The sequence below is a fragment of the Schistocerca nitens genome, chromosome 5 (assembly GCF_023898315.1).
Source record: "Schistocerca nitens isolate TAMUIC-IGC-003100 chromosome 5, iqSchNite1.1, whole genome shotgun sequence".
Lineage (NCBI taxonomy): Eukaryota > Metazoa > Arthropoda > Insecta > Orthoptera > Acrididae > Schistocerca > Schistocerca nitens.
In genome coordinates, this window is record NC_064618.1 from 31519352 (window position 1) to 31535872 (window position 16521).

Consider the following 16521-nt stretch of genomic DNA (forward strand, 5'->3'; position numbering starts at 1 on the left):
AAAAGAACGTCCCATTTATCTGGTCACCCGCTTGGGAGCAGGCCTTCCAGTCCCTAAGTCACCTTCTCACAGCTCCTTGTCTGGCACGGTTTGAGCCGGGCAGACAGGTAGTGTTACCAACAGATGCATCAGACTTCGGCATTGGTGCTGTCTTTGCTCACAAATATCCTGATGGTTCCGAGTGTCCTGTCACCTATGCTTCGAAAACTCACAGACGCTCAACGCAGATATTCACAAATTTAATAAGAGGCATTGGCGATTATTTTCGCCCTCAAAAAGTTTCACGCTTTCTTGTACGGAATCAAGTTCCACCTAATTACCGACCACAAACCCTTAATAGCCCTTTTCAATCTGGCGTCTAAAGTTCCGGACAGGACTGCGCATCGCCTGCAATGGTGGGCGCTGTTTCTAGCTCACTACAATTATTCAATCCACTACCACAAAACCTCAGAACATCCCAACGCCGATGCCCTGTCGTGGCTTCCTTGTGACCCAGATCAGGATTTCGACTCTGAAGAACTACTTTAGTTTCAGATTGATGAGGAGGCACAGGCTGCAGTGGATGGTTGCAACGGCCACAGCCACTGATGAGGACCTACAGCTAGTCCGCAGCTTGATCATCAGAGGTTGGCCAGAGTGGCCACCTCCACACTCGTCTCCTGCTTTCCGCCAATTTTTCTCTGTGAAACATCAGCTGCTCCTAAATGATGGAGTGGTTTTGCTGGCATCAGACGATGGTCATCCGCGGGTTGTGGTTCCCAAATCCCTCCGCCTTCAGGTGTTGAAATTACTTCATGTTGGCCACTGGGGCATAACAAGAACCAAACTCCTTGCTCGTCGTTTTGTCTACTGGCCGGGACTAACCACCGCCATCAAAGATTTGGTACTCACCTGACCCGCCTGCCAGGACCAGCAGGTGGCACCATGGCAGACGTTCACCTCTTGGCCACCCTGCTCCTGGCCTTGGGAATAGGTCCCGCAAAATTGGCGTGCACACTTTTCCAACAAAATGTTTTTGGTACTCGTCGATGATTACTCCAAGTTTCCGTTCATGGTCCAATGCAGCTCCATGTCCACCTCTGTCACTCTCGTGGAAATGGAGAAGATTTTCGCCATTGAAGGCCTGCCGGAAATATTTGTGACAGACAATGGCCCACAATTCCGCAGCCATGAGTTCTCTGACTTTTGCCTCAATCGTGGCATCCGCCATGTCCCGACACCACCGTTTCACCCTCAATCTAACGGGGAGGCGGAACGCATGGTGCGAACCTTTAAGCAACAGTGCATCAGCGGTATTATGCTCCATCACGTACTTCATCTAACGCTGTTTCTTAGTTCTTATAGATCCACACCCACGGGCGACAAGAACGCAGCGGAAATGCTCCACGGCTGGCAGCCTCGGACACTGCCGAATCTCCTGCTGCCTGCCCTGTAGCCTGCGCCACCACTGCAGATGCCACGCTTACGCCCCGGCACACCTGTCTGGGCCCGGGGGTTCGGCAACCGACCTAACTGGGTGCCGGGCCACGTCTTACAACAACGTGGAAGGAAAGTCTTCAAGGTTCAGCTCCAGGACCGGGACGTGATGCAACACTCTTATCAACTCCACCTCCGGTCCATGCGCTCACAGACCGCGGACGTGAAACAGCGGGAACTCCGCACGGCTGTGTCCCAGCCACCTTGCCCGTCTCCACCTATATCTGATCTCTTAGTTCCAGCGGGCGGCCTTCAGGCAACCTCGGAAAGTGCATTGCTGTCGCGGACATCCATTGTGCAGCCGCCAGCCTCTCCGCCGCTCCGCACGTCTCCGTGGCAAACACCCAACACCATTGACGGGCTCGTTTTGGCAGCACTTGGGTGGTCTCGATCGCATCCAGCACTGCCTCAAGGTGACGGGGGAAGCTGAGGCCGGCCAGCCACCACATCCCCCTGCAGTTGACCCGGCTCCTACACCGCCCCTCGCCGGACCTGCCTGGGTACAGCAGGAAGATCCTCCACGTAAGTCTCTTTCATCCTCTGATGAGGAAATGCCATTACACCCACCTTCTTCCTTCCTTCACGACAAACACGAGTCCCTCAACACAAAAAACATCATTTCTGACCCTATTCCACAACCCGCCGACATAGCTCTGATGAGGAACCAATGGATGTGTCATTCATACATTCTCGCTGTTTTAAAGCTTCTCAAGGGGGGCAGGAGTGTCGTATCGGCCACTACGCAGCAGCCGTCAACTGGGCGCGGCGTGCTACAACACGCACGGCACACAGCGAGTACCGCTGGCGCCGCACACTATGTCAACAACTGGCGCCAGTGAATGCGTCGGTGCGGGATTAGCGGCAGCGTGCACACCACTGTCGATACGGATTACCCTGGCGGCGCTGCCCTTGCCACCAGAGTGAGCAACCGTATAAGGGCGCCATCTACCAACACTCTGATTGGCTGGACATGCGGATTTAAGCGAGCTCCCTGAGCCCGTTTAACCAGTTCGATCTTCGCCGATGACTGTGTTACTAGCCCGCTGCTGGATTCATGACGACCGAACAGTACTGTGGCGTCCCTGGCTGCTTCTGTCACTCAAACAAAACTTATCACGGAATATTTGTTGTGTTATAGTGTGGACATAACAGATTTCTGTTGCTTTCACTGACAAGGGGAGGCCGCCAATTGTGAAATTCAGATTCGATTCATTTCCTACGTGGAACGTTTCCCTCTATTATAACTATATACACACACACACACACACACACACACACACACACACACACACACACACACAATAATATCAAATACTAAAAAAAAAAAATGCATGGTGCGAGATTCGATCCGGCGACCTTCGGATTACAAACCCGAGCGCATATATAATTCCCGGCAATCAGTTGCAACAATTATGCATATAATAAGTTGTTGAAAGTCGTTTGTCGTGGAAAAACTGGCGACTTCGAACATCATTATGTTTTCCGCAAAGAAAGTTGTATTTCACAAATGTTATTAATTGTCTTCATAATGTTAACCACGTATAGTTAACGGAAGACGTAGAAACGATATTCCGAAATGAATACGTATAGCGTAAGTCAAACGTTCGAATTAGGATAGAGACCCCATGAACACAAATTTGCTGTGGCAGGTATGAAATATAAACTCCGTTACTCGCTCGTTACACTTGAAGGACAGATGTTGAATGGGCCGAAACGAGCCGCCGCATAACAGCGTAGTTGCCTGCTAACTTCGACAGAAGGTAGATGCGGTCCCTAGCGCAACTTAAAACATCGTCGAAAATCAGTGCGGATGGGAGAGCTTCGGTACACCCTGTTAAAAAAACGGAAAAATGGAGGCGGTACAATTGGAGAGCGATCCGCCTTCACCAACATGCATAAGCAATTCATTAATAGTTTATATATATTTGAATTACAAAAAACTAATAATAAAAAAAAAGGCATGGCGCGAGATTCGATCCAGCGACCTTCGAATTACGAACCCGAGCGCTTACCGCTGCGCCACGATGCTGTGGAAAATTATTAATCGTAGAGAGTATTTCACCACAACGGTTTCTTTTAACTGTCGATTTTCTCGACAACGGCTGAGAAGTGCATCTTGGTGCTTTGCCACATTACACCTCTGGCCATGAGCTTTTATTATGCGCAGTATGAATCGAATCTGAATTTCACAATTGGTGGCCTCCCCTTGTGAGAGGAGACACTGTTCCCAGCCTATTCAACGCAAATGTCACTGTTGATCACACATCAGTTATTGAGACTTCCTGATTGAATTGTGAAAAGTGGAGAAAGATCTAATGTTTGTGATACATTGTTTGCTCCGAGTTTCACAAACAACTTTCACAAGACTCAGGCCGACATGTGAAATCCATCACACAACCTTATAACAGTCACTAAGAAGTTCAAAGAAGGAAACGACACATTTTGTAAAAACTCATAACAACCTAAGCATGTTGTTCACTCACTTGGTTGAAGTTATTTCATGTTCTTTATGTTGTTTATCTATCTGTGGATCATTTCTTACAATGATATTGGACACTTCATGTTTACATAAAGCCCACATATACATTGTGGTGTCACCGCCAGACACCACACTTGCTAGGTGGTAGCCTTTAAATCGGCCGCGGTCCGCTAGTATTCGTCGGACCCACGTATCGCCACTATCAGTGATTGCAGACCGAGCGCCGCCACACGGCAGGTCTGGAGAGACGTCCTAGCGCTCGCCCCAGTTGTACAGCCGACTTTGCTAGCGATGGTTCACTGACAAATTACGCTCTCAATTGCCGAGACGATAGTTAGCACAGCCTTCAGCTACGTCATTTGCTACGACCTAGCAAGGCGCCATTATCATTTGCTATTTATCTTGTGATGCATGTACCGTCAGACCGATGTTTACCAATTATGGATTAAAGTTAAGTATTCCAGAAGCTATGTACCTTTTTTGCTAGTCTCCAGACCTTGTCCTGTTCCAGACCTCACGCCAGCCTGCGTGAGCGTAAACGCGTGCCTTTCGGCTTCCCGTCATAGTGGATTGGCTGTCTTGCCAGTCCACAACATACATAGTGAAAAAATACAGTGGTATATATCAATTTGTGTATGACTGCATTTATAGTCTGACTCTAACATACAATTGCTAGTTACAAAACGATAGTAAATATACATATATTTTATAGAATTTTCACAAAAAATTTCATTAAAAGTACATTATAGAAGGCACCAATGATAATATAGTTCATCTTTCTGTAAATCTTTCTTCACTCTGCACTGTCAAGAAAAAAAGACAAAACGGAGAGAAAAAAGCAACAGCGGTGTTTTGACACAAAATATTATTTCGTGCATCAGATATACTTGAAGTGATTCTGTTTTACATTTGTTGCAGTTTACCTTTGCAATGTATACTGACACCTATTTAATTTTTTATTTCAAGGTATTCCTCCACACTGTAAGGGCAAATATTGATTAGATGGCTTTTTCATTTTCATTTAATAAGAGAGAAAGTTTCTGTCATCTTTATACACTGTGGTAAACTGTTGCACAGTATGCATCCAGAATTTACAGGTTCCTTATCATATAGAAGGAAGTAGGCTAAAACTAACACAGTCATTTTTTATTCTTGTATTATGTTCCTGATATTCTCTGTTTAGAAATGCAGTGCATGTAGTTTTTATGTAGATAATTGTTTCATATACAGAGGGTTATTATAGTTAAAGCTGAACTTTCACGCCACTGTAGAAATAACACCACTAGTCAGAATGACAGCAAATTGCAATGGAATATCATCGGAGAAGAAAATAAATACTTATAAAATGTAGGAATAGATGGCACTGTAAACATCATAATTTAATAGTGGTCAACAGCAAATGACAAATGCATCATACAACAATGCCTAAAGTGCACATCTGACATTAAACAAACGATACTGCTAAGTGTGCTTGGCTGTACAGGTATGATGCTGTTAGTTGTCCATTGTAATTATCCGGGCTGTTATGCCATGGTTGGTTGATGAATTCTGTGTCGTCTCCCACAGACGGGGACAAAACGTTGGGAATTATCTTCAAGGGGTTCTTTAGCTCAATGGATCATTCTGTTTCTCCTCTTCTACAATTGCCCTTGTGCTCTTCCAAGCGTTTTGAAATGGTTCTTTTAGTGGTACCCACATAAACATCTCCACAGCTGCATAGGATCCTATACACTCCAGCTTTTACCAATGGTTTGTGAGTGTTTCAAAATGGTTGGAAGAGCACAAGGGCAATTGTAGAAGAGGAGAAATGGAATGATGAGATGGTCAGCTGTTGTGGAGCATGCATTCCAGCTGGGGAATCACCATATTCGTTTCGAGGAGACGCAAGTACTAGCGGCCACAAGCAGATATTACGAAAGGCTCTACAGGGAGGCAATCGAAATCGCTAAATGCCCTAATAATTTCAGTCGAAAGGAGGAGGGCGTGAAATGTAATGGTATATGGATGCCGGTGTTAAAGATGATGTGTACCACCCGTCCACTACTGGGTGATGGCAACGGCGATCGACGGCGACGGACAGGGGCCAATTGCACTGACGTTTTCAAAACACGTGACTTCACGCCGTGGCGTGGGAGCACACGGACACGGAATTTAGCAGCACTCAGTAGCGAGCCAGTGGGTGTGTTGGACCTTCCATCGAGCTACAGACCACCTTGAAGATGTCTCCCGCTGACGGGGACGAAACGCTGGGAATTGACACAGAATTCATCAACCGACCACGGCATAACTGCCCAGATAATTATAATGGACAAGACATATCCGGGTGTGAAAGTCTACATTTTAGATGCTGTTAGTTATGACATTGCAGTGATGGATGGGTTTACGTATCACATCCGATGGTAAAAATAGGTTTTTAATTATCCTGAGGCCAAAAACTGCATAAAAAGCACCAGTCAAAGTCAAATTGCTTATTAATTTCCATGTGGCTGGCACAAAACATGTATGCTGTCCACCATTTTCTGCAACAAGTTGAAATCAAGAAACAGCATGTTTCACAACTGATCGATGTGTTTCCGGGGTCACAGCTGCATTGAAGGTACACATTGTGCAACACATTCTGAATAAGTTTGTGACTTTTGGCTGCGGGGCTATCTGCAATCAGAACACTGAGTACAACGTCTTTCAAAGATTAAGATCAGGTGATAGGGAAGTAAAGCACTCCATCTTCAGGCCACAAGTGGCCCATTGGGACCATCCGACCGCCGTGTCATCCTCAGATGAGGATGCGGATAGGAGGGGGGTGCGGTCAGCACACTGCTCTCCCGGTCGTTATGATGGTTTAATTTGACTGGAGCCGCTACTATTTGGTCGAGTAGCTCCTCAGTTGCCATCACGAGGCTGAGTGCACCCCGAAAAATGGGAACAGCACATGGCGGCCCGGATGGTCACCCATCCAAGTGCTGGCCACGCCCGACAGCGCTTAACTGCGGTGATCTGACGGGAACCGGTGTATCCACTATGGCAAGGCCATTGCCACTGATAGGGAAATGGCAGCTGATAATTCTAGTATTTCTGAAATGGTGTTTCAGCAGCTGCTTAACTGGATTTGCAATGTGCGGAGGTGCAACATCTTGCATAAAAATTATCCCATCCACACTGTTGGGGAGCTGGAATGACATGGTTGTGCAAAAGAGATTCATAGCACTTACCAGTGATGGTACAGCTAACAGGACTGGAAGCACCTGTCTCTTAAAAAAAAAAAAAAATATGACCCTATGATAAATAATGCCATAAACCCACAGTTACCTTTTCAGGGTGAAGTAGTATTGGTTGACATGCCTGTGGATTTTCCATTGCCCATATTTGACAATTCTGTGTGTTGACATTTCCTGTCAGATGAAAGTGGACATTTCCTGTAAGATGGAAATGGGCTTTGGCCGTGAAAGATTTTGTGGACAGCCGATCTTTGTCCACCTCCATGCAAGCAAGAAATTCTAAGCCAAAGGTCTCTCTTACTGGCAGGTCACCGAGCGAGGTGGCGCAGTGGTTAGACACTGGACTCCCGTTCGGGAGGATGACGGTTCAATCCCGCGTCCGGCCATCCTGATTTAGGTTTTCCGTGATTTCCCTAAATCGCTCCAGGCAAATGCCGGGATGGTTCCTTTCAAAGGGCACGGCCGACTTCCCTCCCCGTCCTTCCCTAATCCGATGAGACCGATGACCTCGCTGTCTGGTCTCCTTCCCCAAACCAACCAACCAACTGGCAGGTCAACAGGAAGCAACTCGAGCACATTTGTAATTTTGAATGGACAGCAAAGAAGGATGTTTCATTGGATTTTATGCACCATGCTCATTGGTATGTCCAATGTCCAGGCAATTCTCCATACACTACACATTTGTGCACCACCAGTCATCTCCTGCATTGCTGTGGCCACTGCTTCCACTGATGTCAAATCAATTCATTTCCTCCCTCTACCAGGTTGCACACCAAAAGAACTTGTCTTTTTGAATTTCCAAGTCATTTTCTCCACACCCATGGCAGTCGTTGGTCCAACGCCTTTTTTCAAACCCTTCAGTGTCCAGAACTACTGCAGAGCAACATGTGCACAGTCATCATTCTTGTAATACAGCTTTAAAAGTAGGGCGTGATCCTGCATTGAGATTGACATTCTCCATGCCTAAGATACGAATGGAGGTTGGTTGGTTGGTTGGTTGGTTGGTTGGTTGGTTGGTTGGTTGGTTGGTTGGTTGGTTGGTTGGTTGGTTGGTTGGTTGGTTGGTTGGTTGGTTGGTTGGTTGGTTGGTTGGTTGGTTGGTTGGTTGGTTGGTTGGTTGGTTGGTTGGTTGGTTGGTTGGTTGGTTGGTTGGTTGGTTGGTTGGTTGGTTGGTTGGTTGGTTGGTTGGTTGGTTGGTTGGTTGGTTGGTTGGTTGGTTGGTTGGTTGGTTGGTTGGTTGGTTGGTTGGTTGGTTGGTTGGTTGGTTGGTTGGTTGGTTGGTTGGTTGGTTGGTTGGTTGGTTGGTTGGTTGGTTGGTTGGTTGGTTGGTTGGTTGGTTGGTTGGTTGGTTGGTTGGTTGGTTGGTTGGTTGGTTGGTTGGTTGGTTGGTTGGTTGGTTGGTTGGTTGGTTGGTTGGTTGGTTGGTTGGTTGGTTGGTTGGTTGGTTGGTTGGTTGGTTGGTTGGTTGGTTGGTTGGTTGGTTGGTTGGTTGGTTGGTTGGTTGGTTGGTTGGTTGGTTGGTTGGTTGGTTGGTTGGTTGGTTGGTTGGTTGGTTGGTTGGTTGGTTGGTTGGTTGGTTGGTTGGTTGGTTGGTTGGTTGGTTGGTTGGTTGGTTGGTTGGTTGGTTGGTTGGTTGGTTGGTTGGTTGGTTGGTTGGTTGGTTGGTTGGTTGGTTGGTTGGTTGGTTGGTTGGTTGGTTGGTTGGTTGGTTGGTTGGTTGGTTGGTTGGTTGGTTGGTTGAAGAGACCAAACAGCAAGGTTATCGGTCTCATAGGATTAGGGAAGGATGGGGAAGGAATTTGGCCGTGCCCTTTCAAAGGAACCATCCCGGCATTTGCCTGGAGCGATTTAGTGAAATCGCAGAAGACCTAAATCAGGATGGCCGGACGCGGGATTGAACCGCTGTCCTTCCGAATGCGAGTACAGTGTGCTAACCACTGCGCCACCTCGCTCGGTCGCGAATGGAGGAAAGGCCATCTACCCACCCTGTTTATACCAACTTCAGTGGGTCATGCGCATGACACTTGTTTTCATTTACGTATTGTGGCACATACAGCACCATTTATTGATCAATTTTCACACTTTTTTTTTTCCTTGTGCCATATGTTTTCCGCCCCTTCTTTGATATTATTCCATTGCAATTTTATGTCATTCTCAACAGTGATGTTATTTCTATGGCGTTTTGAAAGTTTAGCTTTAATTATGATCACCCTGTATATACTGATGTTACTGTTAAAATTTTTAGCTCCCTGAATTTATTTCTGCAGAATTCTCTAGGTGACACTTTTGCAATGCATCATACTGCACTCTTCTGTAATCTTAATACCCTTTGTGTGTGCACATTTGCATCAATTCTTGAAACCAGGAAGTCATATTTGAGGTGCAAATGGAGTAGTCCATAGTACATTGCTTGAAGAGTATGTCTATTTACCAACTTTGACATTCTTCTCATCAGAAATATGCTTGAACCTATTTTGCTGCAAACATTATTTATTTGATTCACCCATGTCATATACCTATCCTCTGTACCAAACCTGACAGTGATCTTGTCCAAAGTGTGTTTTTTGTTTGCATGTATCTGCATATATTTTGTTTTGTTTCCATTTATAAAGAGACTGTTTTCCCTGAAATAATTGTTTCCACTTTTCATTATTAGCGAAGTCTTCTCTTGCAGGTCATCTGTTTTAGAACTGGTAATAACAAATGAATGTCACCTGCATACATGACTACACTATCAGGTTCTGATTTGGTCATATCATTGACTTACAGAATGAAAAGTATTGAACCAAGGATGGATTCTTAAGGAATTCCATATTCCACAGATTCAAAATTTGAAAAGACACTTGTAATTTTATTTTTATTTTTTTTTTGCTCTATTTCTACACATTGCTTTCTATTTTCCAAAAGTGATTTAATGATGTCTACTACTTTTTGCCTTATACCATAACAATGTATCTTTCTAATAGGTTGTCATTGTGTACACAATCAGATGCTTTACATAGGTCCAGGAACATACTGCAGACTCTTTTCTATTCACCAAATGCTTTAGTTACAGGTGTTACGAATTCAGCTACTGCTGTTTTGATAGATTGGCCCTTTTTGAATCATGTTGTTCATCATTAAGATACAAACTACAAGACTCCCAGGAGAGCTTTCTTGTGGCGATCTCAGACGTGTTACTCTCTAGGAGAAAAGCCACCATGGAGCATGGTGTATTTAATCTCTACGCAATTTCTGTGTCGCATGTTTACTAGTATGGTTCAAGGTTTACAGTAAATGAGCAGCAGTGCGTCAGATACAAACTACAAGACTCCCAGGTGAGCTTTCATGTGGCGATCTAAGACGTGTTACTCTCTAGGAGAAAAGCCACCATGGAGCGTGGTGTATTTAATCTCTACGCAATTTCTGTGTCGCATGTTTACTAGTATGGTTCAAGGTTTACAGTAAATGAGCAGCAGTGCGTCAGATACAAACTACAAGACTCCCAGGTGAGCTTTCATGTGGCGATCTCAGACGTTTTAGCAAATGACGCGTGGACTGTCAACCGTGTTTTACTTTTTATCTGTACAAGCAATATGGTGAAGACCATTTAATTTTTATTTCAGGACCTCCGTTTCTCTATGGTGTACTTTATAGACTTTTCTCCACGTCTCTGTTTTTAGCAGTTTTCTCTTCCATCGATTGTGATTAGTGTAGTCATTTTTACATCCTCCCTTTGTCTTTGTGTTCTATAGTTATGATATGTGCTCGTATGATCGTAGTTGATTTTGCACCTGAAAACAAAACAAATGAAAAGAAAACAAAACAAATGAAAAGAAAACAAACACCACACAAATTAATGTGTAGAAAGTAGGAATTTTGATATCAGTGTGAAAGTTACAAATTCTAATCGGGCATGACAGCAGGGGTACTGATACTCATATAGGGACTTCTGGAAACCCAATTCTGGTCTGTTCTGAGGCCATTTGAAGTGCTGTACACTTTTCAGTCATTCATCATGTGGTTCTCATTGTGTGATTTTTCATGTCCCCCATATCTGTTTCCATTTCATAGTAAATGGGAGGAGCTGTCATTAAATTATGTTCCTGATTATGACTTCTTCATCTTATACTCTCCAAATTGAATTGTTAATGTAAGCAAATGTCAAGCTCAACACAAGCAACACATCTGTTACATTGGATAGAGAAAATGATAGTGTGTACGCTGAACTCAATGAAAGACATGGCAGTAAGAAACCAAATACTGCGTTGGTGTATATGTTCATAGCATTTTTGCGTGTTTGATAAACACAAGAGATACACTTAAGAGACTTCAGTCACCAGTAATGTATTCTCCTTCACTTTTTACAACAGTTTTCTCATCACCAGTGACAATACAGGATAGGAATGGTTGGTTCTCTTCATTAGCCAATTGAAATTGATCAAGCAGTGGGGCACGCAAACCCTGAAATAGTTTTTGAATATTCCCCTTTGCATGCAAATGTAACATATGGTGGAATGATCACACTTAGTGTACATGAGAACAGGGAAATATGATTAACATGGATCATTGGGTTTAATAAAGATCATTTGACCACATTGACACACAAAGGTCTTCCTGAATGTAGAGTGTCACTTATGTCAAAATGATCATTCTTAATACGAGAAAAGCATTTTCTTGCTGTGCTGTGTCCAATGGCATTATTCCCATACATGGAACAAGTGTTCCTGGCTGTCCATGCTGCTGTAACCCCTCAGCTGAACTCAAACAGAAGAATATGTCAGAAATGTTCAGATTTCTTCTCTTGGCACTCTATTTTCTCATGTCCACAGATACACTCGCTGTCTCCAACTGAAAAAATGACTATATATAAACTCAGAAAGCAATGGTGAACCTCAAATAAATGATAAGCAATCAATAAATCCATAGCACTTCCAATAACAACATGCAAAACACAAATGCAATGAAATTATACCCCAACTTATGCCTTCACACCATGCCTTAACAGGTATTAAGTACAATACAGTTCAGAAAGCATACACAAGATTTCCAGCTGAAGCTGGTACATGGGTGTATAAGGTGTATTTGCCCACTAGGCTTTTGGCTGCGGGTGATAAAGGTGTTGGACTGAGGTCGGGGTCCTAGAGTGGGGGCATAGAACAGCTGACCAGCACGGTGCCCAAATCAGCACACGTACCAACACACTCTACCTTAGTGGTGGCGGAGGTAGTGTAACGTGTATGTTACTACAAACCCTTGCTGCTTTGGGTGAAGAGTGACCAGATCCCAGTGCATCTGTGGTGTGACGATGTCAACACATCGATAGTTTTTAAAGCGGTCATCTCAGGTGCGAACAGTTCCCGGTTTGTGTGATCTGGTGAGTAGGAACGGATGTCATGTGAGTGCAGAGATGCACACCTTCTGGCCTCCCCCGTGAGAGTGGAGGACCCTAGCACCACGGAGGAAGGGGTCGTGTCCACGTTGGACTTCTCTCGGTGCTGTCAACTGGAAAGCTGCAGTGTCTGGAGGTAATGTAGGTGGTGCCAGCAGGTGGATGGCTGCCACCAGGCTCAGTGTAGGAGGCAACATATCACAGTAGGAGGCACCTACAGGCACACGAATGAAATTTCAGATTTCAGTGTCCCCCTCCAATGAGAGAAGCCACTGCAGCTTGTGGGGACCAATTAACTGGCGAAGGAGTCAGAGATCATAATGAGAGGGTAACCAGACACGGTCCGGATGGCATGCTGCAACACAATGAACTGCGATGATTTGCAGATGAGGCACCACGTGGTGGTTAGCACAGGGGCGTGTGTACCGTGCTAGGACAAAGCCAATCATAGTGGTACACCACGAGCACTCATCAGCACACACTATGTACACACGGCACCCACACTAGCTGTGGACAGTGCCTGGAGTCCGTGGGGATCTATACTGGTGTTCCGGGCACCCCTGTCTGGCAGAAGGAGGGGCAGCAGTGTTTGCAGCTGCTGGCTGTGTGTGTGTTTGGACCTACTCTTGCCCACAATTGGAGTCATTCAGTAAGAACTGAGAAAAATGTGAGGACTTCCTTTGTCAGCAATTCTGTGATGTATTTGCCCATTTGAGTTTTGTTAGTTCACATGAGGTGTTTTGCTTCACCATTGGAGTCTGGATGAAAGCAAAGAGCCACAATGTTCCAGGGGTTATAGTGTGAGTGAAAATAATTAAAGGAGTTATTCTCAGTTGGAGGACCATTGTCTGAAACTACTGTACGAGGTACCTCTGTCAGAAGAAATTTATGATAGCACCGTGACAGTTGGACATGCTGTGTTAGATGGCCAACGAGCAACATATGGAAGCTTGGGAAAGGCATCAACAACCAATAACCAAAAAATGGCTTTAGAGTAAAGGTCCGGCTAAGTTGACATGGATTCTTTTCCAGGATAGAGTGGTGGCTCGCCGAGGGAGGAGGGGGGGGGGGGGTACAGTTCACGGTGCCCTCTATCGATTTGAACACTTCCATAATGCCGTGACTGGGTGCTCTACATTCTGATTGGTACCTGTCCAGAACATGTGCAGATGTGCCAAGTGTTTAGTTTGGTGGCCTTTCTGATGACCTCAAAGTAACAGGTTGAGAACCTCCCTAAGTAACATCGTCAGAATCGTGGTGCGTGTAGTACCCTCTTCCACTGAGACGAGAATGACACCATCTAACAGAGAAAGATGATGATGGAAAATGTGCATGTTCCACAAATGGCCAGACGGGTGGCCTGGCAGACAGTCAGGCTGCCCATGTCAGATTGTGCACACAACTTGTTTAAGCCATGGGTCCACAGCTACTGCAGATCCAGAGCTGGAGCTACTACAAGGGAAACTATCACTGGTCTGTAATGCATCTTTAACAATCTGAAAACCCAACAGATCTTCCCAATCAAAGGATGGATGGATGGAGCCCTTGTGGGCTCTCAAGGCAATGCATCGGCATTTGCATGCTGTTACATGAGGTGGAAATTTTTTATTGACAAAAATTGGATTTGTCAGATAAAGCAGATGATGGGGTAAACAAGGAAACTGACATATTGACATGTGGCAAAGTGGAACTTCATTGCCGTATTAGAATATGTGAAATTTTTTTGGTGCATAAACTACTATAAGGGCATTTTTTCAAATTGCAGATAGTGCTTCTTTGCTATGTTAAGTGTTTTGGATGCATAAATGGTAGGTTGCTCTGAGCCGTTTGCATGACATTGGGGCAGAACTTCCACCACCCCATACTAAGATGTGTCTGTGGGCAAGACTAGAGATTTACCAGGATGGAAGGTGAGGAATGTAGTAAAGTTTGTTTTAAAGTTCGACAGAGGTGTGCTCACAGGTGAGAGACTGCTTAAAAGGAAAAACTTTATAAAGGAATTGGTGCAGAGGGTGTCCCAGAGTGGCTGCACCTGAAATAAACTGGTGATAGAACGATATCTTTCTGAGGAATGGGTGTAGTTCCTACAAATTTGTCAGACAGGTCAGAGCTGTAATAGCCGTGGCATGCTGTTCTGGGCTTGGACACCGTTCATGGAAATTTAGTGTACGAGATACACAACAGAGGATGGAAAAAATGTGGCTCAGTTAGATTACACTTGAGACACTGTTTCAAATGATGAACAGAGACTGAAGGTTACATAATTGTTCTTTAGTTGAAGTGCCTGTTACTGCAATATTGTGGGAACAGATGATGCAGCAAGCAAAATTGGCCATATGTTGCTCTGGTGAGCATTGAAATTTTGCTGTAGGCTAGCTACTCCAAACATTAAATGTTCATATCGACAAAGACCATAGGCATGCTTACTATGAGAAATTGTTTCACTGTGTCCTTCAATGGAACCTGCAGGGAGACCATAGCCCAGTCAGTTTTGGAAAAGAATTAGGACAATTTTGCAAGTAACTCATCAGCTCATGACAGAAGGTATGTGTCAATAACAGGACTCTGGTAAATTTGATGTCTCCACAAAGTTCATACTCATTCACATAAGGACGTGAAAAAAATACAGCGAAACCAACTTGTTCGATTGATGTATGCTGTGAAATTGTTCACACACCATAATCCCTCAGAAAACAAATCCGAAAATTCAGAACACAATTAACCTAGGTCTTGATAAGGAACCAGATCTTAAAAAAGGATACATATTTTCATTAATAGAAAATTCAAAAGTAACAAAAGCATGCAACCCAAACAAATTTTCAGTGTCAGTATAATTAACAACCAAATACATATCTGCAGTCCGTTCAACCACGTAAGCTGTGATGGACATAAACTTAGTGAGAACTGGAATATGCTGTTTGTTTGTAGCTTACCACATGGAATTTGATGGTTGCTGATGGTGGGAGCCCATGTGTTTGTGGGTCTAAGAGTACAGGAGTGAAATGGTTGATCTGGCATTCACTTTTGAAGATAACGGTTTCTTCAGTGCAAACACCTCAATAAAAAGTTTATTCTGACCTGCAGACAATATGAAATAGAATGAATGTCAACATCCATTTATATCAAGGAAGGCTGGGTATGACAAATCGAAGCCATGTGGTTTCCGTGACACCACAACACTCACCATTTTGCGCACGCAGTCTCCTTGTGCTGCACAAAGTGATAGGGATTTGTCTGAAATGCCTCATGGTCTCCTTCTCATGGTCATCATCAGGTTTGTCCATCTCAGCTAAGCTTTCCAGTTTGAGGGGCAATGACTTCCTCATGATCTGGAGAATTAGTGCCATGTGCTGAAGCGGTTCACTGTATATGATGGTATGTCGCCTGGTGCTTCGATTTGGCAGGCTACTCCACGGGGGACATAAAGGGACTGACCAGTGTTAAAACATCTTCTGAGGACAGATCCTCACATTGAAGGGTTCTCTGATGCACTTCCTTATTGGGCACTAGGCAGACGGTCACATCATCATCTGTAAAGTCTTCGTAAGATTCTTTGGAGCTTTTAGTAACAAAGTGATACTTACGGCTCTCAAACCCTTCAGCTTCGATACCTAATCCTGATAAGACTGACGTGACTACCTGGGTACTGGTAAAACTGTACACAAGCAACACCGACGTGGATGCCCTCGTGACTATAAGATGATGACAAACTACACTTTTCATTAAAAGTGTGAGGCCAGTTCATTTAAAGCGCAACTATTGTTGCACACATGAGTGGAATCCACGACAATAACAAACACTTAAGTTTCTTTGTCCATTGTCCATTATCCTGAATGCAATAAGGTGTTGGTGTAGCTATTTTTCACAAGTTTTGCTTCTTCTGCAGAGTTGTCGTGTGACAGAAAGAAAACATGGTGGGTGCACCTGTGATGGTGGAGCCTGAGCCATCAACATAGTCACTAGTTTTTCCAAGGTGACCA

The 16521-nt window shown here is 44.6% G+C and overlaps 1 pseudogene; it reads right to left on the reverse strand.

Moving 5' to 3' along the window:
• Window positions 1-6872: 6872 nt before the first annotated feature.
• On the reverse strand, window positions 6873-6990 carry LOC126261040 (5S ribosomal RNA; annotated as a pseudogene).
• Window positions 6991-16521: the final 9531 nt, after the last annotated feature.